Here is a 16,669-nt window from a genome sequence, read left to right as displayed (position 1 = left end):
ATCTGGGCCCTGAATATCAGGAGACAATGCCTATGCTAGATTTCAGGAGGCATCTCAACATGCTTTTAGGCTTGGGTGGGTGTGACATGGGTTTCTGTTATTTTCAACCAAAAGAACCTGGGCTAAGAATCTCCTACCTGGCTCCCTCTCTGGCACCACCACCTGCCATTCTCCTGTTCCCTCACTGCCCTCCTGCCACACCGCCCTCCTTGTACTTTGTAGAACATGCTTTGCAAGGTCCAGCCCCAGAGCCTTTGCATCTGCGGTTCTGTCTGGAATACGCCCACCCAGACATTCCATGCCTGGCTCTGTATCTTTCAGGCATAGACTCAATGGTTGTCTCTTCCAAGGCCTGCCCTGGTCACCTCTGCCACAACAGTAGCCTCGGTCACTCTCTAGCCCTTCATAGCACATCTCTTAACTACTTAAGCACATCTCTTAACTACTTAACATTACCTTATTTACCGGTTTGTTTAGTGTCCCCCTTCCTTCTAGAATGTCAGCTCCAAGAGGATGGGGACCGTGTCTGTCCTGGGCCCTGCGGTAGCCCTAGTGCTTCTGTGCCATGTTGTAGGTACTCAGGGAATACCTGAGTGGTAGCTGCCCACACACACTGCAAGGTCACCTCCTGGGACCCTTATCCCTGCCTTCACAAACAGAGAAAGGAACAATGAAGTGTTTACTATGTGCCAACCACTCTTCTAAGCACTTTTCATGAATCCACTAACTTAATCCTTACAAAAACCTAGGGTAAGTGCTATTATTACCCCATTTTACAGAAGATGAAACTGAGGCACAGAAAGATTAAGTTACTCGCTTGCCTAAGGCCACCCAGCAAGCCAGAGGCAAAGCTGGGAAGTGAAGCAGCAGTCTGACTCCAGGCACCACACTACCCAGCCTGGCAACCAGTGCCACCGGTCCCTGAGGCTGCCTTCCCTGGGTTTTGGTCACTGCACTAGCTCTTTGCCAAGTTCCCTCAGCCCCACTGCAGGGCTTTTCCCCTCATATTAATTAATGGCCCCAGAACATTGCCCACTACTGCTTGAACTCAAGTTATCATGCTTGAGGCCAGCTTCTTCCCTGGCTTGGCTCAGCAACGGGGACAGATGAGTCATTCATGACACTGCCACTATGGATTTCTTGAGATTCTGAAAAATCCTGGTCCCTACCTAACCAGGTCCCCATGGAGGGGGCCCTGTAGGATAAAAATCTGAGACATCCACACCTGCCAACAACCTCCACTGGCATTTAATGTTATCATGGAAGTCCTGGCCAGGGCAGAGGCAGAGACAGGCCCGAAACATAGAACTTCAGCACAGGAACAATAAAAATGACCATTACTAGTGGACAAAAGGAAGATTTGCCAAGGAACTGCAGGAAAAGCTGAAGACATACTACAGATAAGGAGGCCGGTTATTAAATAAATACACAATATTGCAAGCCCGGCTCTACCTCATCCAACTCGCGTGATGTCAAGCAAGCAACGTCACCTCTTTGCACTTCGGTTTCCTCACTGTGAATGAGAATGTTATCAACCTTTTCATTGAGCTATGGTAGGGCATTGAAAAGTAAACATCAAAACACTCAGACCAGGGCCTGGGTCATATTAAGCTTTTCATATTAGTGGAAAAGAATGAATTGTTCAGTCAATGGTACAGGGCCAACTGGTTAACTACTAGTGCAGAGGGAGTTATACCTTTTTCTCACACCCAATGCCAAAATACATTTCTGATGCTAGAGGTAAAATATAAAGCCATAAAATAAGTATGAAGAAAATATAATATTAATCTCATCCTAAATTAAAGACAAAAACATAAATATAACAAAAACACCACAAAGGAAAAATTAATAGCTCTATCTACATAAAAATTTAACAGCCTCAGTATGTTTAATAACAAAAAATTTTAAAAGGTAAACAATTTAGGAATAGAAATCTCCAACATACAACAAAATGATTCAGATCTCTAATATGGAAAAATCTTCTACAAATCAATAATAAAAATACTGCACCAGAAAAATAATTAGCAAGGAAATACATATGATTAATAAACATAAAAATGTAATGAACTTCACCAGAAATCTAATAAATGAAAATTATTAGATGCTTTTTGGTTACCAAAACACCAAAGATTAAGAAGCCCAGTCTTGGTGAGGATCTGGGAAAATCAGGACTCCCACTCAGGCTAACAGGACTAGGTACTGACAGGACCTTTCAAGAATACAAGTTAGCAATAAAAAATCACAAGTCTTTAAAAATATACACTGTTTCGGTAACTGCAACTTCTAGGACTTTGTCTTAAGAAAAATCTAAGATGCAAACAAAGGATTTTGTGTATGAGATGTTCAGAGCTATGACAATGAAAGCTAGGAACAACTAGTATGTTCGAAAGCGGGGAACTGATAGAAAAAGAACAGTCATTAAAGAGAATGTCATCCAGGGATGGGGACTCTGTGGCCTCAAGGCCACATGTGGCCCTCCAGGGGTCCAAGTGCGGCCTCTTGACCGAATCCAAATTTTACAGAACAAATCCTTTTAATTGAGGGATTTGTTCTGTGAAGTTTGGATTTGGTCAAGAGGCCGCACTCAAGGATCCAGAAGGCCACATGTGGCTCCAAGGTCTAGTAGACCTTGACCCACTGTCAAGGGAGGATCTCCATGATGGACTATTAAAAGAAAGTGCAAGCTGCAGGACAATATGCCTAGAGAGTATGTCTGTAAAACAGCTGTACACATATAGATGTGTAACGAAAATAGCGAACACATAGCAGGGCCTGGCCCTGGAGGTGGTGGTGGTGGTGGGGGGGTTGTTTACAGTCCCAGCTACTTGGGAGGCTGAGACAGGATGGCTTGAGCCCTGGAGTTTGACATTGCAGTGAGCTATGATCATGCCACTGCACTCCAAGTAGGGTGACAGAGCCCCACCTCTTAAAAAAAAAACCAAAACAAAGCTAACATGAATATATATGGTCCCTGACTTAGAGATGATTCAACTTGTACTTTGAAATTTGATCTTTTCCTGGGCTATTGATATATGGTACATGAGATATTAGACACTTGATTATAAAATAAGCTTTGTGTTAGATGATTTTGCCCAACTACAGGCTAATCTAAGTGTTCTGAGCACATTTAAGGTAGGCTAGGCTAAGCTATGGCATTTGGTAGGTTAGGGGTATTAAATGCATTTTCGACATCCAATAATTTCAACTTACAATGGGTTTGTTGAGACATAATCCCATCATAAGTCAAGGAGCACCTGTGCCTATCACATGCCAGGCACTACTCTTAACTTTTATATACATTAATGTGGTAAATCCTTACAAGCCTGTGAGGTTAGGACCGTCACCACCATTTTTTATAGGCGAGGAAACCAAGGCAGAGAGAGAGAGAGAGATGTAATAAAGGCCTAAGTTTACACAAGTACAGAGCAAAACTGGGATTTGAACCTAGCCACACTGGCTCTTAACAAAAACAATCCACTGCACAAGTCGAGACCTGTCCCTCTGGGCATGACCTGGGGGAAGGCCAGGCCACAGGTCAAGATGATAAAGGGGGACTTTGATGCCACGCTCCACATACTGCTCCACTGTTTGAGCTGGTCACCACCAGCATGTGGCTTCTATCAGTTTTAAATCAATAAAGATTAAAAATAAAATAAAAATCAATCAATCAAGATTTTAAAACAGAATCTTTAAAAATCCTTGTCATGAGGCCTACATGCAGGAGAGGGACAGGAGAGATGCCACTGAGGGGCGAATGGTGAGCAGGGGCGGGACCAAACTCACGGGAGCCACATGCAGGCAAACAGAGGGTCACGCCTCTCTTGGAGGATGCCAAATGAAGTCATTTGGCTGGCCGAGGTATCACGTAAGACACACACCCCGTGCTGGGGGAGTGCTCGAGAAGGCGATAAGAAAGAGTTGATGGGTGAGAAGACTTTGGGCCCAATCAGTTAAGCAGGTTCGGGAGCTCAAAGTCCAGGGACTGTATACATCTTATCTGGGCCACGTGTAAAGTTACTTATGTGTCAGCAATCGAAAAGTCCCTGTTTTCTGCCCTGTAATAAAAGGCGCGTCAGGATCTAGGATAGTGGGGATGGTGGAGAGGCCACCGATGGGGACCGGATCCCCTCCCTGACTTCGTAAATGTAGGACACTGACATTCAGCTCCTCCTGGGCAGACTGCGTCAGGCTGCGCAGGTTCTAACCCCAACCCCAACCAACTATGCGACGAGGATCAATGGCTTCACTTCTCTGGGTCTCAGTTTCCTCATCTGTGAAATGGGAAATAAAAGTCTATTGTAATGAGAGCTAAATAAGACATGTATGTAATAGAAGACCTCAGCCCGTGTAAGAGGGGCCTGGTGTTATTACAGTATTTCCACCATAACAACCTAGAGTCCAAGGCCTGAACCTCCTCGAGAGCATTTCGCCCTGCTCACCACCCACTCTGACCAATCCCTGGGCAAGTTGCATTGGGTCACACTCTAACACCTCCACTCTCATCGGACACTTCACCTCTCTCCTCACTCCGGCATAGGCTGCCTCCCTCATGGCCCCACTCCCACCTCTTCAATCTGTGCTCCTCATGGAAGCCAGAGGGAACGAGAGAGGTGACACTCAGAATGACGCCCCAACTCTCTCTGGGGCTCTCCCCCTTGCCCACTCTTCAACCTCACCCTACGGCGCTCCCACCCCGCCGGCCTCTCTGCTGTTCCTTCTGCCAGGAAAGCTCTTCCCCAGATCTGTCACAAGGCTGGCACCTTTGTACCATTTCTGTCTCGGCTGCTGTGTCACCACCCCAGGGAAGTGCTCCCCCAACCCCCTCAGTTGTCCAACCTCCCACAACCCCCGTCTACCTTCCAGGTGCGTCTCTCTCACCACTCTGCTTCAGTGACTTCATGGCACTATTCATCCCCATCTGGAATTATCTTATTAATTTGTTTACCTCTTGATTGTCTGTGTCCCTCCACCTGAACAACAAACTCCAGGAGGACAAGCTCTATCCCCAGCACCTCAAACGTATATGATGTTCAATAAATATTTGCTGAATAAGTCAGCGATTAAATGAATTAATGAACTGCACATCATGAAACAATAAATCTTCTCCACCCAGAAGGAATAAATGTGTTGTAATCTCCAAGAGCAAAGCCCTTAGATATCGTGCAACGTGATTTGTGCCTGACTCCACGGCATCGAAATGATGTCAAGCGTGCTACTGCTCTAAAGAATTGATGACCCAGACAACAGAGGCTGGGGTCAGAGCTCGCCCCTGGCCAGGCTACTAGAAGGACTCGCCTCTCCACTGGAGCAGAGCCCTTTATTGTTCTTTTGTCTAGGAATGGCGCTTCAGATCAGAAGAAATCCAAACGCTCAAAAACCTCTTGCCCCCAGCACAAAAGGATTAATTCCCTGGCATGAAGCAGGAACTCTCCAAAGGCTATTAAGGTCTGAAAATACATGGCTGGGGAAAAAGAGTGAGAGAGAGAAAAAAAAATGGAATGTCAACAGTGTAGAGCCGTCCCTCCCTGGTAACCCTGACTGCCAAACACATACAAGGCCCCACCTGGTCAAAGGTAAAGCCTGAAGCAGCCGTGCCTACACAGTGAGATGACCGGGACTAGTTCATCTGCTTATTCCCAAGCCCGAGACAGGCACAAGCAGTAGCAGAGACCAGGAAATGTTGAATGAATGAACGCACAAACAAAGAAGATTTGAATCACCGAAGGAAAAATCAGCAGATTAGAAACCACCAGCCCGATTGTTTACTACTCATTTCTAATGTAAACAAAAGTTCAAAAGAGTAAGTACCCTCAGGATAACTGAATAATAGATGAGGGGAAGTTTCTCTCTAGAGGAATATTCCAGCTAATAAACAAAGAGGTGGATAGAATTACAATATCACAGTGTGCAAACCCCAAGTGAAATAATGGATCTAAGCAATAGTCACCCCTGGCCACTATACATTACGGAATACAATGAGGGACCACAGGCTTTATACACGCTCTGAGGGACTTACAATAACACCTACAAGAGTATCTTGCCTTCTCTGCCAAAAAAAAAAAAAAAAAAGTATGTGTATGTGTGTGTGTATATCTCAAACCTGAACTTCACTCTAAATACAACTCTAAATACAACTACCCATTTACAGGAAAAACAGGGATAGAAAAACAAGTTAAACAATGCAACAAGGATACAATCAGTCAGATCTAGATCTGATCACATACAGGACAAATGACATGGCTTTTCTCAACAAATAAACTGTAAGAGAAAAAAACATGAGACTTAACAGGCATATGAACCAAGTCCAGCGATGACCCCTGTTGGGTTCTGATTGGAATAACCCACTTCTAAAAAGATATTTATGAGAAGATCTAAAAATGTTAACATTGACTGCACGGTGTAAGTAATTATTTTAATCATGACAATAGTCTTGTCGTTTAGTCTTTAAAGAATCCTTATATTTTACAGCTACTCAACTATTTAGCTTTAAAATAATAATCCAGTGAGGGGGTAGAGGTGGGTTGTGGCAGATATAGATAAAACCAGAGTGGTTGTGAGTTAATGAGAGTTAAAGCAATTTACTTTTTTAAAAAAGGTGTCTAGGAGCAATTATAAACATAGGGTAACTCCAACAAGACGGGCTGTGATTACTACCACCACCAAGTGCTAATGGTCAGACCATGTCCTCCTCCTCCTCGGAACCCTCCTGTGGCTCCATCTCACTCTGGGTAAAGCCAGAAGTCCTGCTTGGGGCCTACAGCCCCTCACAATCTGCCCCATCCCTCTCTCCCTCGCTTACCTTTCAATCCCTGCTGACCCCTTTGAAGTCCTTCAAGCACGCCAGCCACCCTCTCACCTCAAGGCCTTTGTGCTGGCCCTTCCCTCTGCCCCAAATGCTGTTCCCCCAGATGCCTGCATGACTCCTTCACACCCCTCCTTCACTTCTGCTCAAATGTCACTTCACCAAAATGGCCTTCCCCAAGTACCGCGTCTAAAACGGCACCAGAAGCTATTTACTCTCATTCCATGCATCCTCCTTTATTTTTTTTTTCACACCTCTTATTTCTGACTTACTATAAACTTGTTTGTTTACTGTCTATCTTCCCCTTTTATAATATAAGCTCTGCAGGGGTAGGCACTTATTTTTGTCCATTATTGTCTTCCTGACTCCCCAGAATAGTGCCTGTACAAAACAGGTGCTCGATCAATGCTGTGTAAGAAATCAAAGAATCAAAAGTGGAATCGTCCAGAGGTATGATGCCTGGTGTCTGGCAACTCCTTTAAGCTCCATTTTTTGGGTAAGCCTCAGAACCAGTAAAGTTCTTGGCTGCCTACTTCAATATTTAGTTTCCCCTTTTAACTGAGTAATAGAATCTAATTTTTAGCTACAAATAGGGCCATGTGAGATAAAACTACATTTCCCAGATTCTCTTGCAGCTATGTAAGTACTGAGACTAAATTCTGGGCCAGAGTGTAAACAGAATTATTATGTACGACTTCCATCAAGTCTATTTAAAGAGACAGGAGTGCCCATCTTGGTCCCTTCTTCTCTCCTGCTTGCTGGGACATAATGGCTGGAGCTTGAGCAACCATCTCAAGCCATGAGGTGGCAAGATAAGGATGGGGGAGCAAGAAGGTAGAAGCAGCCCGAGTCCCTGATAAGAGTACAATCCTGGCTTGTTCATCACTGGCCTCCTTTATATGAGAGAGAAAATAAACTTCTATCTTGTTTAGGCCACTGTCATTTTGTTTGACATGCAGTTGAAACTAATCCTAACTGATACACCTGGAATCAAAAAGCAGAGTGGGTAGAACAGGTACAGTCATATCTACACAAATGTATACAAATGCCCAAACTGAGGACTGTTCCAAAGAAGAGAGAATAACTTTGAGCTGGGAGTACATAAAGAGGTATCATGAAGTTGTGGGGAGAGTAGACAGGGGAGAGGAGACAATCAAGGAAAGGATGACATGAAATCATAAAACTTTCATTAGGTCAAACAGCTTGCTACCCCAGGATTAGTAACCACAGTATATAAAGAACACCTACAAGATCAGTAAGTAAAAGAAGCAAAAGTGATGAATAAGCAATATCCAGAAGAAGAAACGTGAATGAGAAGATATTCTACCTTACTAGCCTTCAGGGAAACATAAATTAACCACAGTGAGATTTCATTTCATATATCAGGCAAAAAATACAAAAGCTTTACACAACCAAGTGTGACAAGGATATAGGATAATAGGAACTCTGAGATGTTCTTGGTAAGAATGTTTATAGAGAATGGTTTGGCAATATTTTAGCAAAGTTAAAGATGATCACATCCTACAATCCCAAATCTCATGTCTAGTACATATGCAAAGGAAATCCCTGTCCATGTATACCAGAAAATATGTGTAACAACATTCATAGTAACCCATGAATAGCATAAAAAAAAAATCTAAAAACAAAATGTCCATTGGCATGGAAATGACTAAAACAAAAATGTGGTATATATAAAATCAGCGGAGTATTACACAGCAGTAAAAAAAAAATAAATGAACTACAGCTATACCAAACATTGTGGATCAATCTTAGAATCAAAACAATAAGTGAAAAAATGCAAGTCTCAGAAGACTATATACAGTATATCATTTTTATAGAGTTCAAAAATCATTCTTTTTAAGACAAATAATGATAAATAAAAAATTCAACATGGTGGTCACCTCTGGGAGCACAGACAGGAGAGTGAATGGGAATACCACAAAGTTATTTGTAATGTTCCAGTTCTTGGGTAAACAGTAGGCTAATGTCTGTTCGTTATAATAGACATTTTTGCATGGGCCAAAAATGCCAGTGTATCATACACCAATTATGATAGATCCAATTCTGTGTGCCAAAAGGCCACCTTTAAAAAACTTAATACACTAGAAATAGGTGAAGAAGAGCATATACCAAGTTACTGACATAAGGCACCAATGAGGCAGGAAGCAGGAGTGCAGGGGGTGGAGCAGTAAGTGGTTTCTCTTTCATGTCTTATTCTGCTGTCATTTACACATTCATTTCAACAAGAAATGTTTCCTGAAATAAATAAAGCTAAGCTTGTAGTGATGGTTCAGCACATGGCCTCCAGAGCCAGACCAGCAGAGACCGCATCTCATCTCTTCCACGCCCTTGCCGGAGGACATGTGGCAAGTTATTCAACCTCTCAGAGCATCTGTTTCTGCATCTGAGAAAGGAGATGATAAAAGAGCCTACTTCATAGGGCCATTGTGAGGAGTCAACAAGTTGGCTCATGAAAAGTATTCATGACACTTCCTCTACACAGCTAAGCCCTTAATGAGACTGGCTACCCTTCTTATCATTAGTCAAACTTCAAACATCAACATGGGAGATATGAGCTGAGCAATTATCTGGTCAAGGCCTACAAATGTTGCTGGTCAGTTTAACCCCCAGACACGTTTGCGTCCCAGACCCTTGCAGCCTTTGTGATAAGCCCAGTGCCCTGCCCAGGCCAGAAACTTACTAAATAGTTGATAAATGAATGCACGCTGCCTCCGTTTACCCATCACTTCTGTGGCTGTCTGAATAGACCGTTTGTAGGTGCCTACCCTACATGGCCATTCTCCCTCTTCTTCCCTATTGGCCCTTTGCTCAGGGTGGCAATGAACCCAGCTGGAAGACTGTCACCTACATATTCAACTCAGTAAGAAACATTTCCTAAAATAAATAAAACTAAAGCAGTATAGCCAAATGGTTTAGTACGTGGCCTCCCAAGCCAGACCAGCAGACTTCCTTTTTCCCAGACTTCCTTGCAGCAAAGGTGGTCATGTCACAAAGTTCTAGCCAAAGAACCACAAACAGAAGTCCACTAAAGATTTCAAGGAAGGCCTTGGTTTCCTGACGGTGTTGTTTCTTTTCCTTAGAGCTCTGCTTCCTCCTGCCTATTACAAGAATATGAGGCTAGAGGTGGAACAGACGTCTTATGATTATGAGGCTAAGGTTGGCAAGGCAGATAATGAAAAGCCTGGGGCACTGGAGATGTGTTGAACCACACACCACCTCAACCTGCTGAGCTCTGCATTTCTTCCCATGTGAGAAAATGAACCCTGTGGTAGCCAGTAGCCAAAGATGGCCCCCAGTGGACTACATCTCATGGAACTCAAGTCTTACATCATCCCTCCCACACTGGACCTGGGCTGCTCTGTGACTCACTTTAACGAACAGAATGAGGCAGAAGTGATGCAGGACTAGTTCTAGACCTGTGTCTTAAGAAGGCTCAGAAAGCCCTGGGCTGCCATGTTATAAGTCCAGCTACTGGGTAGCAAGGCTATGTGGATGGAGGGGTCCTGAGACTATGTAGAGAGAGAAGGGCCCAGCCATCTTCAAGGTGCCATTTGAGTCAAACCATCTTGAATGCTCCAGCCCCATCCACCATATGCAGCCATATAAGAGAACCTGAGCAAGACCAGCAGAAGAGCCATCCAGCTGAGCCTCAGTCAACCACAGATTCATGAGAAATATTAATAAACTGTTATAATTTTAAGGCCTTATGTTCCGGGGTGGCTTGCTGTGCAGCAATAGATAAGTAGAACAAACCCCTATCTGGGTAAAACACTGTATGTACAAAGTTTCATGAAGACAAACACGTTCCCTAACTAAAGTGCCACCTAACAAAGAAATCAATCACAAATCCCAATAAAAGTCTCTTGCACATTCAAATTCCCAACAAAGATTGTTAATATGATTAATATTCCTGTCCCGGTATACATGGACAGAAATTTCCTTTGGGTATATATGAGACATGAGATTTTTTGGTTGTAGGATGTGATCGTCTTTAACTTTGCTAAATATTGCCAAACTCTTCTCTATAAACATTCTCACCAAGGATGTATAAGAGTTCCTATTATCCTATGTCCTTGTCACACTGGTTTTGTAAAACTTTATTTTTGCCTGATGGATACTAAATGAACCTTTCCTTTCTCTATTTTGTGATAAGTGCCCATTAAATACAACTAATCTGTATAAGGATGATGAATGTATTAATCATTTTTACAATTAATAAGCATTTAAAAGTAGATGGTTCAATAGTGTGCTGGACCTGGTGAGAACTCTCAGAAAATACATCTCCTATCTGGACAAGAGGCATCATTATACTAACATTCATATTCATTCTCAATGGCCTAGAGCTTAAGTTAACAAGGTGGCTGAGCAGGTTGGACGCCTACAATCTAATTAAAGAAGGCTATCAATACAAATAATAATTTAGGGGGGAAAAAAATCTAGAAAAACAAAGGGAATACATATCAGCGATGCCCTGGCCAAGCAAATTATGAAACACCCACACCACTGTGTGTTATTCAGCCACTTAAAAGAACAAACTTGAGCACTACTCAAGGACTCACAGAGGAATTTCTACACAGCGTTGCTATGTGCGAAAAGCAAGATGCAGGAAAATGAGGGTAATATTATCCCTTATAGGATAATATTTCCCCCTATAGAATTATATAACCATGGAGAAAAATGTAGAAAGATACATACAGTACTTGATTGTTACCACGAGTGAAGGACTGTGGGAGGGTGCAGACATAGGGCTGGAATAGAGAGGAGGGGGAGGAGAGAAGGAGCCCACAAAAAAGGGACAGACTGAACATATGAAAAGAGGGCTTGAAATCAATTCATAAAAACAATCGAGTGCTTTCTGTGCACTAGAAACAGCACTGAGTCACCTAGTCTCACTTTAATTTCTCATTTAATGCAGGTACTATTAATTATCCCTATTTTCCAGATAAGGAAACTGAGGCCGGGAGAAGGTAAGTATTGTGCCCAGGGCTTAGGCAGTGCCAGGGCTCAAACATTATATAAAATGGCCTCCCAGGAGGGTCCTCGACTCAACCTCAAAACCACTGCACTCAGAGCTCAAAGGACACAGTTAAATGTTGTAGGAACAGGCCAGGGGCAGTGGCTTGTAATCCCAGCACTTTGAGAGGCTGAGGTGGGAGGACTGCTTGAGGCCAGGAGATCAAGACTAGCCTTGGAAGAAAAAAAGAAAAGACCAGCTTGGACAACATAGAGAGACCCCCGTCTCTACAAACAACAAGAAAAAAGACTCAGGTTTGGTGGTGCTATTCGGGAGGCTGAGGCAGGAGGATCACTTGAGCCCAGGAGTTTGAGGCTGCAGTGAGCTATGACTGCATAACTGCACTCCAGCCTGGGCAACAGAGCAAGACCCTGTCTCGAAAAAAAGAAAAAGAAAAAAAATGTTGTAGGAACAGTTCCTTCAACATTTAGCACATTCTTAAAATAGCAGCAGGCCCTGATGTGCAGTGATGTGTGCTCCGGCAGCACGAAGCATCAGCAGCCCAGTCCTCACGCCTCATGCTGCCGGGAGAAATCCGAGAGGGCCAATGACCTCACTCCATGGAGCCTGGGGAAGCCCTGCCCAGGATATTTTTACAGAATCAACTGCTGACACCAGGAGCTGGAAAACAGATAACGACGTGTCAGCTATTACACAGTCAGACTCTTTGAGCTCACCATTTAATTAAAACTTGTTCGGCCCCAAAGCAAGAATTATTCCCTATTAAAGCAGGGGAGAAGGATAAACGATGCCTGGCCAGTTAATTCCTATTTCCCAGGCATTGCCTGGCCTCCCCCTGCAGGAATGCCAAGCGGGGCCTAGAGACACATGTGGGAAATGTCTATATGGGTGGTGTCGTCCACACAGCCTTCCCCACCTGAATTAACCTGGCACCCTCTATGCTTGCTAGGACTAAGGCCTTCTGTCCCATGCCACATGCACCCAGGCTGCTCAGATGAGTCACTGCTAGGTCCCAGGCCCCACAGACTCAAGGGGCTGAGGGACAGGAAGCCCGAAGGCTGATGCCACAGGCGGGCCCGAGAGAACTGATGGGTGACCAAGGGGAAGCAGGTGCACATGCCACCACCTCACCCACTGCCACAGGCTCCTGATATGCTGACATTCTACTCAAACCCCAAATGGGGCTGGCCAGCCATCCCGAGACAATGTCGCACCTAACATCACAAATCCATTCAGAAAATAACTTAGCCTGTACTGCCACGTGCCAGGAGCTATTCTAAAGGAGGGACAAAAAAGTGCCTGTGCTCCATGGAGCCCACGGTTCGGGAGCTGGTAATAAACAAGTATGTCAAGCAGTAATGCAGAAGCAAAATAAAGCAGAGGAAAGGGCTGGAGAGATGGAGAAAGTGCTGCCACTTAATAAGGAGAGAGGCCTCATCGAGAAGGTGACATCTGAGCAGAGACCTGGAGAAGGGATGGAGGTAGCTTTGGGGACACTGGGAAAGTGTCCCAGGCAGAGGGAACAGCCAGGACAGTCTCTGAGGGAGGAACAAGAGGCCAGTGTGGGCCGGAGTATGGCAAGCAGGTGGTTGAGAAGTCAGAGATAAGATCAGAGAGGGGGGGGATGGGGACTGGGGCTGGGATGGGGGCATCTGAGCGCCACTCCATGCTCAGGCCCTGAGCACTTTACATGTATGACTCATTGGGTCCTGCTGCTATTTCCCATTTCATAAGAAGAGGAAACTGAGGCCCAGAGAGGAAACAGGACTCAGGCAAGACCACAAAGCTCTTCTCTACCAGGCTGGGATGCCCCACAGCCCCTGGCACAGAAGTTTGCATCCAGGAGCTCAACCAAAGAGTCACCGATTCCCTCTCTTGGGAGAAATGTCCTCCATTTCTTCTCACTCCCTCAACACTCCACCCACTCTTTCTTCACAGTTAGGAGCAGACAGGTAAACATTTCATGGGAGAAGAGGGAGAAAAAGAAAAGCCAACAGTCCAATTCCGGAAAAGAAGAAACACATTATTAACTTTCTCTACAAGTCACTACCGAAGTTAATAAACACCACTCACCTAAAAGACGCCCAGGACACAGCTCTGATCACAAAGCAGGCAGGTGACTGTCGGCTTAGCCCCAGGTGTGCTCCTGTCCCAGGTCTTCCCAAGGTGAAGGCCACCTGCCTAAGCTCTCCAGGCAACCTCGGGTGGTGCCTCCCCCCAGCCGCTGTGGGTGTCTGGAATGCGGAAACGGGAACCTGCCGTGCCAGCTCCTAACAGCGACTTATTCAGTAGCTGCGAGCACACGCTGGCCACCGGAGTTCCCCAAGAGATGCCTGGTCTTCGTGAAAAGGCGTATTCCCAAAGAGGGCTATTTTGCCAACAGTCCCTTTGGGGGAGGGAAAGAAAAGGACTCCTTACTCATCAGACACGTGGTCTGAGGAATCTGAATGGGCTTAAGAGAAAGCTCAAAGGTAACAAAGGCGCCCGCCTGTTACTCCTGTGACTTGGGTTTCAGGCACCCACCACCTGTTCAGTGACAGAGCCAGGGCTGGATCTGTGCCCACAGCATCCCCTGCCCTAAGTGAGCACCTGGCTGCTTCATTCACAACCTCACAGTCCAAAGGTGGGCTCCTCTGCCTGTGCTGATGGGACGCTAGCTCGAAGAGGCAATGTGGCTTAATAATTAAACATTGTCCCTGGACTCCTCCCACCAGCTCTGGAAGCACAACAGAATGGCTTTGGCTAATAACAACAACAGAATGCTCATTATGCAGAATTCCTATGTTATAGGAATTCTCTCTCCTAACCCTCACAGCTACCCTCTCAAGTAGGAACTTTTATTCCTATTTTACAGAAGACAAGTTGAACAGAGAAGTCACAGGCTAGAAAGGTTGCACAGGAATAAAGTGGTGGGTTGGGGATTCAACCCAAACAGAGCAGCTCCAGGATTCCAGCTTTTAACCACTACAGAAGATCTCTTGTGAGGAGAGGCAGGTGGTCCCCACTGGGCCTCAGTTTCCTCATCTGTAAAATGGGATGCAGGTGAGGAGTCAGACCTTTATGATGAGCACTGAGCTCTGGCCCACAAAAGTGCTCGATAACTATCAGCTGCAGTCACCACATGCTGCCCTCCGAGTCAATGAGGTCCACTCTTGTACTTCCAAATAGGAAGTAATCAGCTCATGGCCACAGAGTTGAATTTCTGGACAGCTCACAAAAAAAAAAAATTCAAGAAAGGCTCTTACCATCCTTCTTTCCATCCATAAAAAAAATCCACAGTTCTGAGTCAGGCACTGTGACATAGTGGTAAACAAGAACCACGCAGACCCTGCCCACAGGGAGTCACAGTCCCTGGGAATAAATAAACTAGCACAAAATATTCAAAGACTGGCAGATATAGCATGTGACTGAGCTCGCAATGGTCAGGTGCTGCAGTGTTCTAAGTGCTTCATGTGCTTTGATGCATTTAAAATCTCCCAAGAACCTAAGGGGACTGTGTCATTACCAGCCCCACCTTACAAGATATGGAAACTGAGACATGTTGAGGCTAAGTGGCATGCCCAAGGTCACACAGAGAGACCAAGACGGATCCAGGACTCAGGCAGTCTGGCTCCAGAGCCCACACCGCATTCCCCAGCCCCCTTCAGTCCCACACGGCAATGGCTTTAGCCGTGGCCATAAGCAGTAGCAACAGGTATCCACTGGCAATTTCGGTCTGGAAAAGTGATGGTCACTTTCAAAGACTATTGGGGGACAGTGCAGGATTATTATATGATAGGTAACTAATAAGTCACCTTCACTGCACGCTAGCCACTGGGTGTGAGCACTTGACCTACATCCTTTCTTTTCACCCACACAACCACCCTTGCTTGCAGGGGGAAATGGCCTCTGCGAGAGAGATGGGTGCGAGAAGGGGATCAGAAGCAGAGAGTGTATGAGATCCCCCTCCCACTCATCTGCAAAAGGGCAATACTAAGAGTACTATTCTTGCAGGGTTGTTGGGAGGCTTTAATGGGTCACTGCGTGTGAAGCGCCTAGCAGTGTCCAGCACCCAGTAGATGTAAATGATCTATTTATAGCAGGTAATAAATTACCTATGTGCTGCTGCTGTTGCTGCTATTATTATGGTTTGCAGCCAAAGGCACACCAACGACATAACTTCCTGACTGAGCTCTCCCAAAGCTGAATCCGTATCTCCTTTGTTGTCCCCCCCCCCCCCCCGCCCGCCCCAGAATGCAGCCTAATGCCCTGGGGTTCCATAAGGACTTGCAACTCTCTGGCCAACACAGGGATGTGACAAACAGGAGGGGCTGATGGCTTTTCTCCCACAGCCAGACCATGGCTCTGCAGGCCTCCTCCCACAGCCTGAGTCCCAGCAGATACTCGGCCACGCCAAGCTGGGTGCTCCACCAGCTACACTGCTCACTTGCTGATCCAGAATGCCCACAAGTTCTGCCCACCCAGAGAACACCCCCACCGTGCGAACCATGCCAAGCATCCAGCAAGAGCCCAGGGGTGCCCTTCCCTCTGGGAGCTACTGTGATTTCAAAATTGGTGGCACCAAGATGCCGAAAGGCAAAGAAGAACCAACACCACGCCGCAAGTAAGGTCCCAGCAGGAAGAGGCAGCCTCTTGACAGGCTTACCAGCAAGCCTGGGTTTGGGGCTACAAGTAGGGCAGGAGGGTTCTACGCTGGTGTCACAGACACCGTTGGCCCTGTCACTGAAAAAGAAGGGTAGAATGTGGTGGGGGGGGAGGAGGGCCTCATCTCTGACCAGCAACCCTTACGGCAAGAAAGAATTGGCCAAATTCCTTATGCTCCTAAAAGGAAGCTGTTAGGCTGAACCTCATTAAATTGCCCATATTCAACC

The 16,669-nt window shown here is 45.5% G+C and overlaps 1 protein-coding gene across 2 annotated transcripts in view; it reads right to left on the bottom strand.

Moving 5' to 3' along the window:
- SIPA1L3 (signal induced proliferation associated 1 like 3) overlaps positions 1-16,669 on the bottom strand; it is a 204,017-nt gene that overhangs the window by 174,742 nt on the left and 12,606 nt on the right. The window contains exon 1 of one of the 2 annotated variants that reach the window (XM_075993055.1): positions 13,872-15,010. The exons of the other annotated variant lie outside the window; for it this stretch is intronic. The gene's annotated coding sequence lies outside the window, so the exon portion shown is untranslated. Of the gene's footprint in view, positions 1-13,871; positions 15,011-16,669 lie in introns of those variants that run through there. 2 annotated transcript variants of the gene reach the window in all.

The sequence above is a fragment of the Microcebus murinus genome, chromosome 16 (genome assembly GCF_040939455.1).
Source record: "Microcebus murinus isolate Inina chromosome 16, M.murinus_Inina_mat1.0, whole genome shotgun sequence".
In the NCBI taxonomy this organism is placed as follows: Eukaryota; Metazoa; Chordata; class Mammalia; order Primates; family Cheirogaleidae; genus Microcebus; species Microcebus murinus.
Note: the sequence above shows the minus strand (reverse complement) of the source record. Positions and strands in the feature narration are given on the sequence as shown.